We start from the raw sequence: 14,379 nt of genomic DNA, 5'->3' as shown, positions 1-14,379 counted from the left end.
ATCAAAATAACTGAAAGCAGGAACTCAGATACTTTTACACCAATGTTCTGTCATTACTCACTATAGCCAAAAAGTAGAAACGAGTGAATAAACAAATTTGGTACAGCCACATAATGGAATTCAGCCATAAAAAAAGAATGAAAGTCTGTTACCGAAAAGGAGAAATATTCTATTATTCCACTTATACTAGGTACATAGAATAGGCAAATTCATAGAGACAAAAAATAGAACAGGGGCTAGGGGATATGGGAGAATGAAGATTTATTATTTAATATCATAGGTACAGAGTTTCTATTTGGAATGATGAACAAGTTCTGGAAATGGATATTGGTGATGGTAGTGTAACACTGCGAATGTACTTAACGTCACTGAATTGAACATTTAAAAGTGGTTAAAATGTTAAATTTTATGGTATGTATGTATGTAAAGTTAAACTTTATGTTTTATGTTATGTATATATGTAAAATTTAATGTATGCAAAATTAAAAATTTTTAAAGGTAGGAAGTTATCATTCAGACTGTTTCTTTTTCCTTCACAGCCTAAGTAAGGCCTGTTGAAAATTCTTCTAAATGTGTCCCTGAACCACACTATCAATCCAGTCTTCCAAGAATTGCAACCAGATTGAACTCAAAGGCAGTTCAGTGAACCTGTTCGTAAAGAATATTCAAAGAAAATCAAGATCTCTATGCAGCTTCATAAATTCATTTGATACCACTGGCAGATCTGGGCTTTGGCAGCTACAAACAAATACGGCAAGCAAGTAAGGCAGGAGAAATTCTTGATGAACTGAAGCAGAGCTACAAACAATGAACTCTAGTCCCCAAACTAGAATGGCAGATAGACCAGCCTTGTGAATAAGCAAAAGTGAAACATACTCCCTTTGGGTAAAGGCTTCTTCAGGCTTATTTCATAGCCCAAGAGGCATTACTTGAATTGACTCTGAAAATTGTGGATCCGGGTACAAGTCAAAGTAGAATATTATGCTGTACAGGGTGAAAGATTAGGTACATTGTCTTATGACACTCCCACACAATCATCAAAGTCAAGTAAATATCTCCTAAATGGAATCCTAAACCATTAAAAGTAACAAACATAAAGACTATGGTGCACTGAAAAAAATGTTTGATAATTTCAACCAAGGTAAAAAAAAAAATGAAATTTCACCACACTATAACTGCAACTAGATAAAAGAAATACTGTATGGATGTATGTATTTTCATAAGAAAATATAGAGCAAAAAAAAAAGATTTGCATTTGTAAGAATTTTCCATTATTAATCGAAAGCATCATGTTGAAGATATACCTGCACCTCCATGTTTACTGCAGCTCTATTTACAATAGCCAAGAGTTGGAACCAACCTCAATGTCCATCATTAGATGACCGGATAAGGAAAATGTGGTGTGTGCACACACACACACACACACACACACACACACACACACACACACACACACAATGGAATATTAGTCAGCTATAAAAAAAAGAATGAAACATCACCATTTGCAGCAACATGGATGAACTTAGAGAAAACTGAATTAAGTGAAATAAGCCAGGCACAGAAAGAGAAATACTGTATGTTCTCACTCGTAAGTGGGAGCTAAAATAATAAACATTAAAAAAAAGGAAGAAAGATACAACATTCACAATAATACACTGAACTTAAAGTGGGAGGGGTAGGAAGGGAGGAATGGGTAAAGGGCCACGAATAGCAATGATAGTGTATGTTACTGAATATTATAAATATTCTGATGTGAGCATCAAAAAAATAGATAAATTAAACAAAAATTTTCCATTATTCAAAGTTCTATTAACATTCTTAATCTTATTCACGAAATTAAAAATATTTTAAGGATTTAAGCATAAATTAAGCCAGTATACATATAATTTCTTAATTACCGCAGGCCATGAGCAATTCTACAGACATTGTGGAAATTAAAAAATAAATAGTACAAGACAGAGCCCCTACTCTCTTGAGGATACTATCTAAAGGGAGAAAAAGATTTGGCTAAAACTATTAGGTAACCAAATACATTATAACAGGCTTAACTTGTAACTAAAGCTATTTGTTATTTTATATCTCAACAATTTGCCATGCAAGATAATTGAGCACTAAGACATCATTTTAAAAGCTCCCAAGACACTGGCTGGCACTTGGCCAAAGATCAAAACATTCTGAGACTTCTTGTTGGCAGATAAAAGACAAAGAACACTAAAATGATCCTCCTAATTTCTGTTTGCAATCCTTTCTTAACAAATAACAGTAGAGGAGTGCTCTCCGGTAATCTATATTATTTCATTTATGCAATTAATGAATGAATGCTCCTGAGCACCAACTATAGACAAAGTCATCACTTGGGGTGATGTGAAGTACAGAATAAGGGAGACCCAGTCCCTAGCCGGAGTACAAAGTCTCAACAGAATATGGGTTAGGAGAGAAATAAATTTAATATTTTACATAACTGAAAATGAAGGTGAAAATGATATCTTTCCTTTCCCAAACAAATTCTTCCCACTTTTCCAGGATCACAAAAGTATTATTAAATCATATGTAAATATTATTTCTTTTTTTTACTTTTTACACTCAACAGTAACAAGTTTGGCCAATCACTTCACATACACCTTAGAAGATTCTGTGCCTCACAAGTTGCCTTCCACACAAGCTGTTAAACCAGCTCCTCTCAAGCACAATTCATGTCTGGTTTCTCCCCTCCTACTACAACAATAAATCTGGCTTCCTCCTTTCATCTGTCGCCTGGCTTACCACTCATTCTGAACCCCCTACTTCGTCAGTTTCTTTTCTCTCTTGCAGGTATGTTATCAGTTTCTTATCTAGCACACACAGGTCATACTCTATCTCCCTGTACAAACCATGCATCTTCTTTCTCTTATCCTACAGTTCCTTCAGATTCTGGCTCCAAACATAGCTCTTTCAGGAAGTTGTAATGCTAGTGATCTCTTATCTGAATGTACTCAGGTTGCACAGCATTAATATAACTTTAATTTGTTGGTTTATAGGAACAATCCCAAGTTTTCCTCCATATCTTCCAGTATGGCATTGTTTTGCCCAGAATGCTCACTTTAATAAACTAAAGGAACTCATACTTCAAAATGTAATTATGTAAAAACTATACTGCAACATGTGAAGAGACAGACAATGTATCAGAAAACCAAAAAAAGCAATAAAAATGTCATATTCTAACAGGCTCTTTCATATTCTGCTAGTGGAGAGACAAACAGCTATAAATTTACTGGCCAGTTATTTGGCAATATCCAAAGATTATACTGCAAGTAGTCTTAAAAATATATATAGCCAATATGTTACCAACAGGTGATAAGATCATGAGCAATTTATTTGTCCTTTCTGTATTTTCCAGTCCCTCTCCCTCACATTAAACCTCTTAATTGTGCAATAAAAAAATGTAATTTTTATTTGCCTTTTTTTTTGTCTTTTTTCGTGTCCGGCAACGGATCGCAACCCTCAGTGTCGTGCCCGCACCGGACCGGGACCGGCAAGGGGATCGCAACCCTCGGCGTCGCGCCCGCACCTCGCTCAGCCAGTGAGCGAGAACTGGTCTGTATGTGGGATCCGAACCCTCGGCGGGAGCGCCACCACACTCCCAAGCGGCGCACTGTAGCAGTGCGCCACCGGGCCGGCCCTTTATTTGCTTTTTAAAATGGATTGATATAATGACCAGGAATGGACGGAAGATGAGTTAAAGGAATTTCAGACATTGATATGTAGTCCAAAGAACAGTAGGATACTATTTTAAAAACATATCAAATAAATACTTTATAATGGTTCTGGTGCTACATAGCTATCCCCAAATTAAAGTTTACCAATACTGAGTAAGCATCACTAACTCCTATGGGATTCTTAAACCTGCCACCTCAATGCATCCAGAAACCATCAGTATGTGGCACACAGTGAGCACACAGGATTTACTGAACTGAATGAACCACTGCTAAACCACATAGATCTTATTAGGTCTTGTTTTTTCAGTTCTTATTATACAAGATTTTTCAGAGATAAATTGAATCCAAACCTACTCTCCTTCTGCAGAAACACAAGCTGTCATAAATGTACACTTACTCAGCTTTCAAACCAATAATCTTAGGCTCCCAAAAAACCCTGAAACCATATATTTACAGATAAGTCAGATATTTACTTGTAGCTTAGAGATCAAAGCCACCATGTTGCTTACAAGTCAACTAAGAAACACCAAAGTTTCCCAAGTTTAAGCATGTTCTATTCATTTTATATGTTATGAAATATACTAGAATTTAAAAGACTAAAAACATTCAAAATCCTTACATTTCCAATACAGACTGTACTCTATGTTAATCATCCTAAATAACTAAGGATATTCATAAAATTAGTATATACTTAGAAAATTCAAAAAGATGCTTTTAAAATCTTTTCTAAAGCTTTATTTTACCTAAAGTTCACAATATATTCAAATAATTTCCAAAATCTACATAGTAAACATTTTTCTTCTCCTTTTTCATTACTATCATTCTAATTTCTCTAATAACTTGCTTTTTAAAGTCCATGCTATGGCTGGCAGAGAAACAACGTGGCTACTATTAAATACAAGGAGTCTTCAAAAAGTTCATGGAAAAATGGAATTAAAAGATAATTCTTGAAGACCCCCATATATTTATATGATTAGGTATGTATTTACATGGTTATGAAGTTTTTGATAAACAGCTGTTGAATATAATGCAATTACATAATAAAGCAGTAAACAGCTAATGATTGAGTTTTAAGATAATTTGTTGGTGGAATAAAAGGATGGTAGAAAAAAAGACTACCTAAAAACTCTAAAAATAAACAAATAACACCACGGAGTACCTGACTGTTGAGAAGTCATTGTTGGAGGCAGAGATCCAATACTGAAATTGAATTCTGCCAGTTCTTGTTCAATCAGTTGGTCAAGCTATTTAGTCTCTCTGAATCTTACTTTCCTCATCTGTACATAGCGATAATAATGCCCACCTACCTTAAATATAGAAGGTGTTCAATGTTAGTTCATTTCCTCTAGAGTATGGATTTACTTCAGCAGTTGAATTTAATAATTTCGAAAGGTGGAAAGGTTCATTTTATAAACCCTCACGCTCCAGCACGTACAACATATAAATATTCCACCATGTACATACATGAACTGACTTTATCTTATTTATCTCTTATAATAGGGACTAGAATTTACACCTAAAGATGACAAGTGAAATGTTCTACTATATTATAAATCTTGTGGGGCTGTGATGATGATTAAATGAGAGATGCAGCTAAAGCACAAAGCATATCCTGGTTAAATAGATATTCCAATATATTTTAGTATATAATAGTGTTTAAGACCATGGACTTTCATTTCAGACTGAGAGCTGAAACCCTGACTGTGCCACCTATTAGCTACATAATTTTGGTTGAACTGTGCCTTACTTACCTCATCAATAAAATGGGGATCAATAGAGTTAATCTGAAGATTCACTGAATTACTCCTTTATCTAAAGGACCTAAACCAGTGCCTCACACATAATAAACTCTCAATAAATACTGGTCATCATTACTATTATTGTTACTATATTTCAGAACAAATCATGCCCTTGAAATTTATTTAAATATAGTAAAAGCCAGATAAAGTATTTCAATTCCATTCAACAATATTTGAGGATAAATTACCAGGTATTGTGCTAAAAGAGAAATTAAGAGATAAGGCCCCCCAAAAGAGTGCAAATTCCAGAAGAAGAGCAACCACAGAACCTGAATTCTCTGTAGTATACACCACAACAGAGGTACCTTATTTAATCAAAACTAAGATCCCATTAAATGTAAGAAGTACCCTAATTTCAGAGGTTAAAATGTGAAAAATATACATATTAGAGTTGAAGAAATGCTATAGGAATAAAGATGAGTAAAGTTAATGCTACAAAAGTTTAGATGGAGGAAGGGTTCAAATACTATCAGTACAAGCTACAAAAAAATTGTGACACATCTGAGCTGAGGCTGAGCCTTATGACAAAATTAAAATGGGTGAGGGTGGGGAGACCTTTTCAGGGTAACAAGCCCAGATAGTAGGAACATATGCAAAGTCACAAAGGCAGGAATGTGCAAGATCTCTTCAGTGCACCTGATTCGTGGTGTCTTGCAGGCAAGGGAGAGAGGAGCGAGAAGAAAAGGTGGCAGATAAAGATAAGGCTATAAAGGTAACTTGGGGCCAAGCTATGGACATTAATCTCTAGATAGGAGATCCACTGACTTGTGCAAGGACATTACTTATATGTGATTTAACTAACTAAACTAATTCCTGAACATAACTGACTGAACTAACTTAACCTGATCAAATTTTTATTAAAGTGACCTGACCTATCGTTACCTGGGTCAGGGAACAGGCCTTCTCGTCTATTCTCTCCGCAGATCATGGCTTCATAACCACTTTTGTCCTGAAAGACTCCAAAATATTCAGGCACCAAAACACTGTAAAATTTGAAAAGCCTGAAGAACAAGATGAGTGAGCAAAAGAATAGAAAAGTAGAAACACCTCTAAGGTAGTTTCAATCTAAAAACAAAAATCCTGACTTTAGTACTGGCCAGCCGCCAAAAAAAAAAAAAAAAAAAAAAAAAAAAAAGGAAAGAGAAAAATCCTGAATTTATGAAGTATTATTAATCCTATCCATCAAATGAAGACCTGTGAGGCTATGTCTTGATTTTGAACAATTTATACTAATAGCTTGAAAAATACAGTCAACATTTTACAAATATTTCATGCCTCACAGAAAACCTAGTTCTTTAGACATCCTAATAATCTTTCCTTAACCTTTAATTTTTTTTCTCAGTTTAATATTTATGGTTTACAAAGCTCAAGTTCCCAGTAAGAGGAACCTAGATTATATATTTATGACATGTTTCTTTTCCAGTTGGCTATATTTTAAAATGGACACTTCTTTCCATATTTGATGACAATTTCTATGGGGTAGGTATAGGAGTAGAAGTCCTAAATATCAGTGGTATTTTTGATATACTAGAATTTCTTCACAAACTGAAGAAATCACTCACATTTTACCTCTCCTCCTCCCTATAAAGAAATACTTGCTCATCCACTCAAAACACATACAAAACCAATATGTGTATCTGTAATTCTGACCAATTATTGGAGAACACCATAAACACCGAGATGAACTCCAATCACTAAGCAGAGCACTTCTATTCTTAGGAAACGGCAGGGTTTGGTTCAGTTGGCAACACTCCTGGCCTCTGGATCAAAAAGTCACAGTCTCACATTTCACATATGAACTCCAGTTTACAATCGTTGCTAATACTGCTGCAGAATAATTCAAGAGGCATTAAACGACAGTCCCATCAAAAACCCAAGTATATAGTAAAACTTCAAATCTTGAAATATAATATAGAAATGAACTGGACATACTAATCCTCCTTTTAAACAAAAGATTCTGTGATTAGAAATAGTTGAGAGAGAGAGTGCCAAAGGTAGAATAAATGGATTGCTGCATATCTACACTGACACATGTTTTTCAAAACTGACCTATTCCAAAAATGCTAAGGCAACACCTACAATAAGCTTCTGGTCTCTAAATGTTTATATTAAAGAATTTACCTTCATACTAGAGTTGTGGGACTAAAAATATAGGAAAAACTTTTGCAGTGACGAGAGGCCATATCAAGTGATTTCATGTAGACAATCCACAAGCACACAACTCAGACAGGGTGGCACCAAGTGATTAACAGCCCTTTACAAAAATAGATAAATAATGTTGCAATACAGGAGCTCTCATTTGAAATGCTAGGCTGAATTCCTGAAAGCAGAAGCTTATTCTGTACCTTAAAAATAGGCATCCTAATAAAATCAAAAAGCAACATTTAAAATTCATGCAACAGGTGACTTATTTTAAATAATACCAGAGGTCCTAAAATGTCACAAGGAAAATTTCCTTAAATAAAACTATTTTTTCTCTAATACAATGAAATATTTTACTCCCATGGAAGTAACTTGGCCTTAATATCATGACAAGAACTATGTAACTTGACATAGTTAAAAAAGATTACTGGAATTTCTCTGTGTGTGTAGGTATAAATCATCTTTTCTATAATGCCAAGAATTTTCACTTTTTATTTAAAATGGGCTTATCTGGTACCACTATAGTCAGTGTTCAAACAGCTTTAGTTATGGGCACTTGATCACAGGTCTGGAGCCAGAAGGCACCCAGGAGGTCATCCTGGCTCTCTCCTCAGGCTGGACTGCCAGTGCTGAAATGTCCTCTACAAACACCTGTCAGCCTCTACATTTGCTTAGTCTTCTTTACACGTCTTTATGATGAAGGACACTTTATCTTAATCAGGTACTATGAAAAAAATCACTCCTATTGCTTATCATTCCCAGAAGGGTGAAATTCCAAGTAGGACAGTTCCATTAAGGAAATTTTAATAAATGAGTGTCCACTTGAATTTGCTACCGTTTTCAGTTATTATATAAAAGCAGAGCAACATGAGCCTAAATGAAATCCTTATCAAATTCTAACCCAATATGTAAGTACCAACAACTAATTTGTTCAATAAATTTTACACTGGTTTTTCAGATAAAGCAAGATGTTTATGTTCCCTCTTCTCCTTTAATGCCTGTACCATATGATCTACTACTAGCAATAAACAAAGACAGGTAAAAAAGGACATTTCATATGACCCTTTACAGTTTATGCAGTACTCTCACACATTATTACATATATGTATAAAATAATAAAGGGAACTTAAATCTATCAGCAGCAGTTGAGGGTTGGGCAAGGGGTGCTGGCTAAACTCAGTTAATGTCTCCACAACTGTAAAATGAAGATCCGCCCATCTCGCAGCATGATGTATATGTCTGATGATATGAAAGAGTATATAACAAATATGTGTTGAATCTAAAAAGTCTTTTCAATTCATTCAACAACTATTGATGTCCGTATATCAAGATCACCTGGGGAGCTTCTGACCCAGTAGTTAATTCATCCTTACTGATGCTATTTGTTTTAAGAACATGGCAAACACCCCAGTTTAATTCAACAAGTATTTATTAATCGCCAAATGAGTACACAATATAAACGGACATTACAGGAAATACAGTGTAGATTTAACTCAGTCTATACAAAAATTTGTAAGACAAAAATGAGAAAATTAAAAACCTTTAATGGTTGTAAATAACGAGACAGCCATAGTTAACAGAACTTGCTTGTGCTTTGGAGTGATGGGTGAACCTATGTAAGTTACTTCACCACTCCAAAACAGACCCCAAACTATAAAACAGGTATCTACAGAGAGGATCAAATGAGATAAGGCATGGTAAGAGACTAGCGTACACATAAGCAAGTATTTAAGACATGGTTGCTCTCGCTTTAAAACAGTAATATCACATGCAGTACATAAAAAAAATTTTGCTTGATCAAAAGGAAGTTTCTTTAACATTCAATTACTAAATAAATCTGAATATACATTATCTTATTAACCACAAATTTTTTTAAAAAATTAAATCTAAGTATAAATCACTACCCTACTCCAAAATATTAACATTCTTCCATACGCTAGAATAAATAAAGCAACTAAACAATCACCAACAATTTGTATTACTGCCTACAATGGGTCAAAAAATTTCTAACTTGTATTTGACAAACAGTCCAAAATTAAAACTGATTGCAAAGAACAGATTCCAAAAAATATAAAAACGTGTCCGGCTATGCGTGGCTCTAACATCAATGATAGCTCTTCTCTGAGGAGGCTGTAAAAAGCTCTTTTTTAGCTTTCAGAAATGGTAACTGCCTCTCAGTTCTGGGGCTAGCAGAAGAGGTACAAATTAGAAACAGCTGGAAGTTTAAATCTCAAAGCTTTTTTAAAAATTTCTTTTCTACAGCTTAACAGATAACAATCAATTAGTTATATGTTAGTATTTTCTCAAACAGGACAAATATTTCTTAAAATCAGTTTGCAGCCTTAAAACTATCCCCCCAAACTGATCAATGATTCTTTCTCTAGAAAGGCTGGCCCCCTCTTCTCCCTTTTCTCTTTCAGCCCTAAGTATCAAGTCCATCTTAATTTCTACCCAAACCCTGTAATGTCACTTAGAGCTTTTACTTTTCATTTTCCTACACAGTATTAGTTAAATCACAATAAGAAAAATCCTTCCTCTAAAAATAGTCCTCCTATTATCAACATTACTAAGTCTTTTTGCTTAATGGTAGTAAAGTCAGCCCTCTGTTCAGCATCCGTGGATTCAACCAATCACAGAAGACATCAAAAAACAAAACTGCACCTGTATTTAACACGTACAGACCTTTTTTCTTGGCATTATTCTCTAAACAATACAGTAAACCAACTATTTACATAGCATTTACAATGTATTAGGTACTATAAGTAACCTAGAGATGATTTAAAGTATCGGAGGAAGAGCATAGGTTATATACAAATACTACATCATTTTATTTCAGAGACTTGAGCATCCAATGATTTTGGTATCAGTGATAGGTCCTGGAATGTCCCCCATGGATACTGAAGGGACGACTGTTTATATATTAAACTTTGTATACTATATTCTAAATGAAAAGCACTTTAAATACATTATCACGTTAGAAAATACTTAATATTTATACACAGACCTAGGAATTCCAGGAAAGTTTTCATTGATTTTCATAGCATTTTAGAGCTGAAAAAGTTCTTGTAAACTATATAGAGGGTCCAATCCACTAATTTTACAGACAAGGAAACCAATGCTTCAGAATTAAGTCAGTAAATCAGCCAGCTAGCCACATTATTAAATCATATGGAACAGCCACACTATGCTAAATGCTTGAGACATAATGGAGAACTGAATGGGCCTTGCAATATCTAGTGGAGGAGACAAGCAATCAGGCAGCTAAAATCCAAATGAGAGAAAAAAAATTTTTTTGCCAAGTGCAGAATTACTAAAATCACAAGTTGTCAAATTACAAAACCATTCACAAATAAAGCAATGTCAACAAAAGAATTCAGTATTGAAAAATCCTATTTTATCCAATACTATTTATCCATCTTTCAAATACAACCAAAAACCAAACTCCTCCACAAACCTCAAACAATTTTGACACAGAAATCTCTTTTTCTGCATTCTTAAGTTATACTACCTAGGGCTTACCACATTGTTAGCAGTTGATTAGGTATTTTCTCATGCCACTTCCTACTGTTTCGCCCACCTTGCCTCCTGAGGACAGGGACCAGGCTGCTTTCAATCCTTGTCCCATAGCCCTGGGTAAGGTGCTATTATACTACCTAGGGCTTACCACATTGTTAGCAGTTGATTAGGTATTTTCTCATGCCACTTCTTACTGTTTCGCCCACCTTGCCTCCTGAGGACAGGGACCAGGCTGCTTTCAATCCTTGTCCCATAGCCCTGGGTAAGGTGCTAGAGCCTTATGAAGATACCAAAACAGATGAAAATAATTCAATGCTTCTGAAATGACGAGGAACAACATTTAAAAGCAGTGCTCAACATTTTTTTTGGTGAGCATTTATAACATGCTATCACTATGCTAGATGTGGGTTATACAATGTCAAAAAGTCTAAAGTGAAAACTTGTACTCCCAAAGCAGTGTGGTTCATGGAAGGCCAGAAGAGAACTCTAAGGCATACTTGGGGCTAGGAAAAATCTAGAAAGTCTCCCTAGGAAAAATAACATCTGACAGGAATCTTGAAGATATCTGTATTCTATTTAAGTAGTTCCTAGAAACGGGGGAAGGCACGGTACAAAGGTGAGGCAGGACATTCAAAGAGAAGTTCACAAAAGCCACCGTTTTGCTAAACAGAAATGTCCTAAATCTCAATTTAGGTCACAAAACTAGGAAATTTTTCTCAATTATAACTGCCACAGTTAAGAAACTCACTATTTCACCCAGTCTACAAAACTCAAGAGGATTATTCAGGGACTACAGTGCCATTTTTAAAAGGCCTAGTAATTTGGGGGATATATTGTAATGATGCTGTTCTCTTTTTAATCTGTGTTGCTGACTATCACCGGTTGGGGGTGGGGGGGTGGGGGCAGTTATAGAAACATAGTAAGTTAGGAAATAGTTATCTGTTATAGATAAAGCTGATATGATTAGAAAATAATTTTAAATATCCTAGATTATAATAGTTAATCAAATGTCAACGCTTTCAAAGAATGTGAATTAAAAGCAGACTCCAATTCTTATAATGTAATTCCTGATTTTATTGATTGATGCTTTCTTGAATTACAATTATATGTATTCTGAAAACTAATTCTCTAGTAGTTATATAAAATTTTCCTGAAATTGAATCCAAAACAATAGAAAAATACAGATTTTATTTTTTTCAGGGACAGAGAATACCATGCAACAACAACCCAATTTTTTAAGATATAAAACTAGAACATAGAAAAGCTACTGTTTTAAAAGTTTGACACCAAAGAGTAGAAAGTTTGTGAAATTCACGAGTTAGAAGTGTCCTGTTTAAGATTAAAACCTTACAAATTTTATCCCGAACAGACTGAAGCTCACTAGTTTTCAGTTCATCATATGCTCATATCCAATCAAATACAATTTCCCAACCAAATTCAGACAAGCCAATTTCATCCCTTGATGACAAAAAACACAAGTGAGACCATTTTATTTCATTTTCTACCACTGTTTAGGGGGGTGGGGGAAACCCACACAGAAATTAATGATGTTTTTCATAGGTAGTAAACAAAGTTACCTAAAATCCAAACTCAAACTTCTCCCAAACATAGACTCTAGGTTTAAAGGATGTTATTCCTTTGATAGAAACCCAACATCTGTTGCTATGAGCTTAAGCAAAACTGCTGGACAAGCTCTGCATTTGATAAGATGACCTGATTTTAATTAACTAAAAGGGAATAGGGGGTGAGGGAATCATTGGATTCTTGGACACTGAACAATATCACTCAAAAGCTAGCTTATATCCTATAATCTCTTAATAATATAGCTGTTAACAAAAAAGGTTTAGAATGTTTGCAACCCTTCTGTTCTTTAAAAATTAGGGAATTGACAATGATCGAAGAGGGCAAATTTGGCACAGCAGTAGTTCTCACTCACTCCACACAGGCTGCAGGGTGAGGGCCTGAATGACTGCTGGCCTGCAATCACTGACTTGCTCAGCAACTTTGCTATAATGGCTTCAAATTGCAGGCCTGAGGAAATGCTCCATAAATAGCTGCTCTTTTTTCTTGTAAAGCCTCCTCACAGACCCAATACAACTCCACTACCAAAAATGGAGGAGTCACCCAGACTTTTTTTTTTTGGTAAGCCAAGAGAACAACTAGGGTATCCTGCTAATTGTGTTACTCATTTTGGGAGTATGAATCACAGTGCTGAAATCTGGTCCACTGTTTAAATTCGACTTTTAGGTAACAAAAAATTACAATGGATTAAATCAGTTTTTATCATCACTCAATTTCATGAAGAGGAAAAAAAATTTATTTTTATAGGCCTTAAAAAAAAGACACATATGCTTAGTTTTGAAATTAAATACTTGAGAAGACTCATCACCTTCCTTTAATTGAAGCAGTGCTCCTTAAATGCTCATTCAATAAGAAACCTGGAAACCTGGACACGTGTGTTTTGATCATAAAAAACACTTTTGGGAAGCAGGAACAACATAAACAATCATCCTAAAGTCACTGCAAATACTTGCTTCCTGAATTACTTTGCCTATATTTATGTATATAAACACATACAAACATATAACTTGATAATTCAGATAACTGACTAGTCTGTAAATTAACCCAAAAATTCAATGAACAGCAAATTAATAAAGTCTAACCCATCAAAAATAACAATAAACATTTTTCTCAACTGAATTCAGGAAGGGAAAGAGAGCAACAAAGTAATTAAATGAAACACAGGTATCAGGAAATTCAGGTTCCATTTCTACTACAGTTTTCCAGGTAAGTTCATTTCTAAATTAATCTAAACAACTTAACATCAGAGTTTTTCGCAAAATACCAGAATCAAGTTTTAGAGGATAATTACGATTAGTGCCAAATCATAAATGCTGAGTTGTAAACCAAAAGCCCATTATCTGTCCAATCTACTGGTCTGAAAATAACTTGATTAATATGATGGTATCTCAAGAGGAAACTCCTATCAAATTTATATTAATTATTCATTTAAAAAATGAGATTTTACTTCTTAACAAAATAAACTGTTTTCCACTGACATGTTTTACTCCAATTTTTCAGGACCTAAGATGATAATTCCTATATCATGAACATTATTTAACAAAACTTCCAATCCAGTACAGTTGATGAAAAAACATGGCCACAATCTTTTGAAGTTCCTCCCATCAACAGGCAGACTCTACTTCCTAAACCCTTGAATCTGGGCT

General features: G+C 34.7%; 1 protein-coding gene across 2 annotated transcripts in view; it reads right to left on the bottom strand.

Annotated features, from left to right (window-relative positions):
* The window catches only part of YAP1 (Yes-associated protein 1), a 118,400-nt gene that overhangs the window by 85,319 nt on the left and 18,702 nt on the right, over positions 1–14,379 (bottom strand). The gene's annotated exons all lie outside the window — the stretch shown is intronic.

The sequence above is a fragment of the Galeopterus variegatus genome, unplaced genomic scaffold, assembly GCF_000696425.1.
Source record: "Galeopterus variegatus unplaced genomic scaffold, G_variegatus-3.0.2 Scaffold362, whole genome shotgun sequence".
In the NCBI taxonomy this organism is placed as follows: domain Eukaryota; kingdom Metazoa; phylum Chordata; class Mammalia; order Dermoptera; family Cynocephalidae; genus Galeopterus; species Galeopterus variegatus.
Note: the sequence above shows the minus strand (reverse complement) of the source record. Positions and strands in the feature narration are given on the sequence as shown.